Here is a 6998-nt window from a genome sequence, read left to right on the forward strand (position 1 = left end):
GGGGGGGGGTGCGCAAGCGCTGCACCGGCCGGCGGTGGTGACAAGTCAGGAAGTCGTTTGGGGACCCCCGCGCAGCCATCGGGGGTCCCCAAATCCCTGCTGGCTTTTTCCCCTGGGGCGACTTGGGGCCAGGGGTTGACTGCCTCAGTAGTCAGAGTCTTGGTGTTCGGGGCTCCCCTGTCTGGGTTTTCTCAGTGCGACAGATTTAGACTGGGGGGATTCCTGTGGCCCTGCCCCACCCACCAAGACCGAGAAGACTCACTGGGTGGGGAAAGGTAGGTTAGATGACTCACCCCTGGGGAGACCTGACCGCCCCAACCTTTGGGAGCAGATGGCCTGGACTCTGTCTCCATCTCTGCCTTAAATAGCTGTATGTCCCTTTCATCATAGTGGACCCTGGTTGTAGGTGCATGGATGTATTGATACATTACTTCTGGAAAGCCCTGGGCCTTCCTAAGGAACTTAGTTAGTAATAGTGTCTGCATTGTGGTTCTGTCTCCAGTGGATCACTTTCTAACCTGCAGCAAAGTTGTTTTTGGTAGTCTATACTTCTTACTAAAATTCTTAAGTTCCCCGTTGGGAACAGAATCCTTGAGCTAAGGCTTTCGCAGTTTCCTTTTTGTATTCTCAGCGATGGCTTGCATATGACAGGTACTTACTAAATACTTGCTGAATGCGCATGCGCATCAGTCTAACATGACCTGGTTTATCCCTGCTGACCTGCTTCTGCTGGGCCTTCCCTCGCCTACTCTGTGCTCCTTGAGCCTGTCAGTCTTCATTCTGCAGGTGGGCCTTTGCTGGACTGCGCCTTCAGTCAACTCAGTCTCTGGCTCTTTGCATAACTCCCTCTTATCTTTGTCATCTCAGCCTAAATGTCATCTCCCCAAAGAGATTTTTCTGGCTGCTCTACTTAAAGTGGACCTCCCAGTCCCTATCATATATGAATCTACGTTTAAAGGTTATCATCTTTCCTCTGTATTATTTACTTCATAGCATTTAACCTGGTCAGAAATTACCATATTCATTTGCTTACTTTTTTTCAATTAATTCATCTTTTAGGTTTTTGCCATAGGGAATATACGCTCACCAGAGAGGAGAGAGACAGAGAGGGGAAAGTAAGAAATGATCCCCCAAAGGAATGGCCTCACTGCAGTTCCGTCTCCTCCATTCTCCTCTTGGGATCTTGGGCACACATGCACATACTCCCAGTGTGACCCTCAAGCCACTAGGTTCGGGATTTGAATCATGGTTGGCCATGTAGGAATCTAGCGCCTTAACCACCATGCCTCCCACTGGCCCCTGTTTGCTTACTTTTGATCTGTCTCACTAGACAACAACCTCCAGAGGGAAAAAAAAAAAGGAACTTGTCTTGTTCACTGCTGTAGCCACATAGCCTGGGACAACATCCAGCCCCAACACAGGGTTTTCGTATTTGTCAAAAATTTAGTGAATTCTTGTGGGCAGAGAAAACAGCAGTAAGACTGTAGACTCCACCTGTTGTCATTTCTGTTCTTATACATAATGTCTTCTGGGAAAGAGGAGGTACCAGACCCCATATATAGGAAGCCCCACTCAGTGTGCACTTGGATTATTTCCTATAGGTAGGTCAGAACTCAGGCCAGGAAATGTCCTTCCTGCCCCTTGCTTCAGGATATTCCACCCTATCATTTTTACTTTCTCTTTTCCCTCCTGGCTCCCAGTCAGGGTATCCTCCAGGGGGGTACCCCTTTTTTGTGTTCTATGTGTAGTAGTATACCATTATGTTTACTGCTATGCTAATTAGAGACAGCACTGTATGGTTAGTGGACTCCCTGGGGGAATCCCAAGACTAGCCTCTGTTCCTAACTCTCAGGGTGATCTTAGGCAAGATGGTCAACTTTTTTTTTTTTTTTGAGTTTTTTGCTATAGGGCTCATGCACTTGCCAGAAAGACAGAGAGACAGAAAGATAGAAAGCGAGAAATTGCCCCCCCTCCCCCCGGGGGGATGACTACGCCACAATCCCTTCTCCTCCATTCTCCTCTTGGGATCTTGGGCATGCACGTACATGCACCTGGTGTGAGTTTAACCCTCCGGGTCTGGGATTCTAACTGCAATTGACTACTTGGGAGTCCAGTGACATAGCCATTATGCCAACTGCTGGTCCCAAGATAGTCAACTTTATTTATTTATTTTTTTTGATGGTCAACTTTTTTAAGCTAACTTTTTCCTTTTTAAAATGAGACCTGTGAATTTTGAAGGTCCTATCTAGCATTCAACGAACTGCTTTTATTTCCCTCCACCTTCTTTGTGACTATAGTTTCCAATAGTCAGATGAACTTTTAAGAGTACAATCAGTTCTTAAGTTCGTGTGCACACATACATGACAAATCCATACCCAATTTTTCTTCTATCATTTATTTGGAGCATTTCTTCTCTATGCCTACTGTTCTTATAAACTTATTTCTCCAGCTCAGATCATCTGCTTAATTATTCTTTGTAAGCTCTCAACTTGTCATGGCTATTTCGTAATAGTCAAAATAAACATTCTGGCTTACATTCAGTGCAACCCAAAAGGCTTATATACCCAGATCTCATTTCAAATTCTTAAATGTTTCTTTCTGGTTAAATGTGAAAAAAGGAGACTATTAACATCCAAAGTTGGAATAGCAAGACTTAAAAATTGTATTATTTAGGGTCAGCAGGTGGTGTAGTGGTTAAGGCTCTGGATCTTACATGGCCAATGCCACAGTTTGAGTCTAAGACCAGCAGTGGCTTGAAACAGCTGCCAGGGGGACCAGCAGTTAGCGTAATGGCTATGTTGCTGGACTCCCATGTAGTTGACCACAGTTCAAGTCCTGGACCCGGTGGCTTAAAACTCATGCTGGGCGCATGTGCGTGCGTGCCCAAGATCCCAAGAGGAGAATGAAGGAGAAAGGACTGTGGCTTGGCCATCCCCCCTGGGGGGTGACTTCTCGCTTTCTGTCTCTATGTCTCTCTCTGTCTGGCGAGCGCACGCGCCCTATAGCAAAAACCTCTCAAACAAAAACAAAAACAAAAAACAGCTGCCAGGCACATGAGCCTGTGTGCCCAAATCCCAAGAGGAGAATGAAGGAGAAAGGACTGTGGCTTGGCCATCCCTCCTGGGGGTAGCTTTCTCACTTTCCCTCTCACCATCTCTCTTTCTGGGTTTTTCTCTAGCAAGCTCATGCAATGGCAAAAATCTAAAAATAAAACAAAATGATTCTTTTATTTTTCTTTAGGGGGGAGGACTCTCCACAAGAGACCCTATCTCCTTGTACTCCCACCATAACCCTAGGACTTAATCCCACCTCTCTCTATCATAACACAATAATTATCAAGTTTTCATGTCTGGCAATTCTATCCCTTTTACTCTCTGTAGCTCCTAATTGTGAAAAAGGAAAGAAGGAAACTCCTAAACACAGCTGGCATGTTTCACATCCAAAGAAGAATCTGTTTGTTAAATTGTGTTTTGTTTTACTCAAAAGAATTTTAAGGTATCACAAGGCTAGTGAATTTCTTTCTTTCTTTCTTTCTTTTTTTTTTTTGAGAGTTTTTGTTTGTTTGTTTGTTTGTTTTTGTCATAGGGCGCATGCGCTCACCAGAAAGACAGAGACAGAGAGACAGAAAGCAAGAAATCACCCCCCGGGGGGATGGCACGCCACAATCCTTTCTCCTCCATTCTCCTCTCGGGATCTTGTTCACACATTCACACACGCCCAGCATGAGTTTAAGTCACCAGGTCTGGGACTTGAACTGTGGGCGACTACATGGTAGTCCAGCGACATAGCCATTACGTTAACTGCTGGTCCCGACAAGGTTAGTGAATTTCTACTCCATGTAAAACCTTTCCTTCCCCTTTCTTTTCTCTAAGCACTGCCAACACCAAAGGTTTTGAAAACAACTCTCTAACAAGCAAGGGCTTCTTATACAATAAAGAATGGTCTACAAGTCACCAGCTCAGTCCATATTTATACATGGTTGAGGATAATCAGGGGTGTATTTAGTGGGCAAAAACTTGGAACTTAAAGGTGGGAGGATTTATTTTATTTATTTACTTATTTATTTTTATTGAGAGAGATTTTCGGTCTAGGTGCATGCACTCACCAGAGAAACAGAAAGACAGAAAGTGAGAAATCATACCCCTGGTCCTCTGCAGGAGGGGATGACCATGCCGCAATCCCTTCTCCTCCATTCTCGTTTGCATGCACACATTCCACATTCCTGGAGTGGGTTTTAAGGCGCTGGGTCTGGGACTCGAACCACAGTCTACTACATAAGAGTCCAGTGATGTAACCATTACACCATATGCTGGTCCCTAAAGGTAGGAGTATTTAAAAGCCTATGAAAAGATGCTTAGTCTTTAGAGTTAGCCAAATCTATCATTAATAAATCATCAGTATTGTTAGCAGCTATTTCAGAGAATTGAGATTAACCTCTGCCCAAGTGAGAAGCAGTTATGTAATCTTCCTTGGCCTCTTGAACTGCAATTTAGGATTTCTCAACCTTGGCATGACTGACATTTGGGGGTTAATATATTTGTGTTGTTGGGAGCTGTTCTGTGTGTTGTAGGATCCCTGGCATTTACAAATTACATTATTTTGAGTCCGGAAAGTCATGATGTGTTTTTGCATAGAAAAACGTGTTTTTGCATAGAAAAACATCGTGACTTTGCTGGTGATCTAATAGTAGCCCCTCCTCAGTCAAGACAATCAGAAATGTCTCCAACCCTTAAAGAGCAAAATTTACCCTACCAACTGTCATTTGTATGATGGCTGCAGAGATGGCATATTTTATTAATAAATCCTCTCTCCTGTATAACTGGTTAAACGTATGCTAATAGATCGTAGTTCTCTGCAGAACTCTTAGGCCACACCCTCAAATAAGAACAAATTAAGAGCAAGAAGTAAAATTGAGGAGCTAATCTAGGTAAAGCAGGATTGCAAGTAAGAGAATCTAATGAATTGTGGAAAGAAGAAAAAATGAGATAAAGAACTACTGAAGCAAAAGCACAAGAGTTTCTCTGTTTATCCACCGTTGTTTGGAGAGAAGGTACCCCATTCTTGGGCTGGAGTTCTGGAGGTTTTATGAGTAGCCTGAACTTAGTGTCCTGAGCCCCTGTGGTATATGACCTAAACCTTAAAAACACACACATGCGTGCACGCGCGCGCACACACACACACACACACACACACCAATTTCTAGCTCTCCAGACAGTCTTTCTTCATTCACTTAAGAGGATTGGGAAGCTCAGGTCTCTGTGAAGGAGTGGAGTCATGCAAGAACAGCAAGAGGAATGAATATCCAAGCAAGTGAGCAGGATAGAGAGATGAGATTGGAGAATATTGGAGGACATAAAGAGAGAAATGCTATCAGGCATTTAGTTGGGTGTCAAGAAAGTAGGTCAAGGGACCAGCAGTTTGCATAATGGCTATGTCGCTGGCCTCCAATGTAGTTGACCGCGGTTTGAGTCCTGGCCCTGGCGGCTTAAACTCATGCCGGGTGCATGTTCGTGTGTGCCCAAGATCCCGAGAGGAGAATGGAGGAGAAGGGATTGCAGCGTGGCCATCCCCCCTGGTGGGTGATTTCTCGCTTTCTGTCTCTCTGTCTCTCTCTGTCTTTCTGGTGAGCATACGTGCCCTGTAGCAAAAATCTCTTTAAAAAAAAAAAAGTCGGTCAACATGTATGTAGAGTTTGTGAGAGGACTGGCAGAGGCTTGCAGGAGTGACAGGGCGCAGATTATAAAACAGGGTGTCAAAGGGAAAAGACAGCTCCAGTTCCTAAATTACATGGATCCCCGTGTATTGTCAGTACAAGTACTTTTTTCCCAGAATTGTGGCATCATGAGGGCAGAGACCAGCTATAATGAAGCCTACTTTCCAGCACCTAAGGTAATTTGTAGTATGTGGGGAACATTTAGTTGTATGTTCATTCAGGAAAGAAACATAATTGGGAAGTTGTTGAATTTATCCGGGTATTAGATTCACAAATCATTCATTCTTTTATATACCAGGTGCCCTATCAATGCTGCATTCCTCTCTCTTTTCTCTTAAAAAAAATTTAAAAATTTTATTTTTTATACATCAAGCACTGTGTATCATTACAGCATGCAAAATTAATTTTTTTTCTTTTTTGGAGAGGTTTTTGCTATAGGGCGTGTGTGCTCACCAGACAGACATACACTGCATATTAATCCAATCAAAGATTATTATACATTTTATCATCAACAGATAATTTTCCATTTTTGTGTCCGTTAAATGTTTTGCTTCTTTCTTTCTTTTTTTTTTTTTTTTTTTTTTTTTTTTGGGTGTGTGCACTTGCCAGAGAGAGACAGACAGACAGGAAGCGAAAAATCACCCCCCAGGGGGTTGGCTATGCCGCAATCCCTTCTCCTCCATTCTCCTCTCAGAATCTTGGGCACGGATGCACAGGTGCCCAGAGTGAGTTGAGTTTAAGGGGTCCAAGACTCTCACTGTGGTCGACTACATGGGAGTCCAGTGACATAGCCATTACACCAACTGCTGGTCCCAATGTTTTGCTTCTTTCTTTTCCCCCTTGATTACCTGGTTTCTCTGTGGGATGGCTTTGTGATTTAGAAGTGGCTAAAGTTCTATCATCTTTTGTTTTTGAAACAGATCCAGTACAAAAGAGAGAAAGGGCACCCATCACTCACAGTGCGCTCATGTGTTTCTATACACTGCCCCTTGCTTTGCAGCCATAGCTTACAGCTGGCAGAGGCCCCTACTTTCTGTGGCCCTTCCTCTTGACATGTTCTTAGAGCTTTGGTTAAGAACCCATGCTTCTGGGACCAGTGGTTGGCGTAATGGCTATGTCGCTGGAATCCCATGTAGTCGACCACAGTTTGAGTCCTGGGCTGGTGGCTTAAACTCATGCCGGGCACGTGTGCGTGCATGTCCAGGATCCCGAGAGAAGAAGGGATTGTGGCGTGGCCATGCCCCCTGGGGGGTGATTTCTCACTTTCTGTTTCTCTGTCTCTTTC

This window comes from Tupaia chinensis, unplaced genomic scaffold (genome assembly GCF_000334495.1).
Source record: "Tupaia chinensis unplaced genomic scaffold, TupChi_1.0 Scaffold000090_1, whole genome shotgun sequence".
NCBI lineage: Eukaryota > Metazoa > Chordata > Mammalia > Scandentia > Tupaiidae > Tupaia > Tupaia belangeri.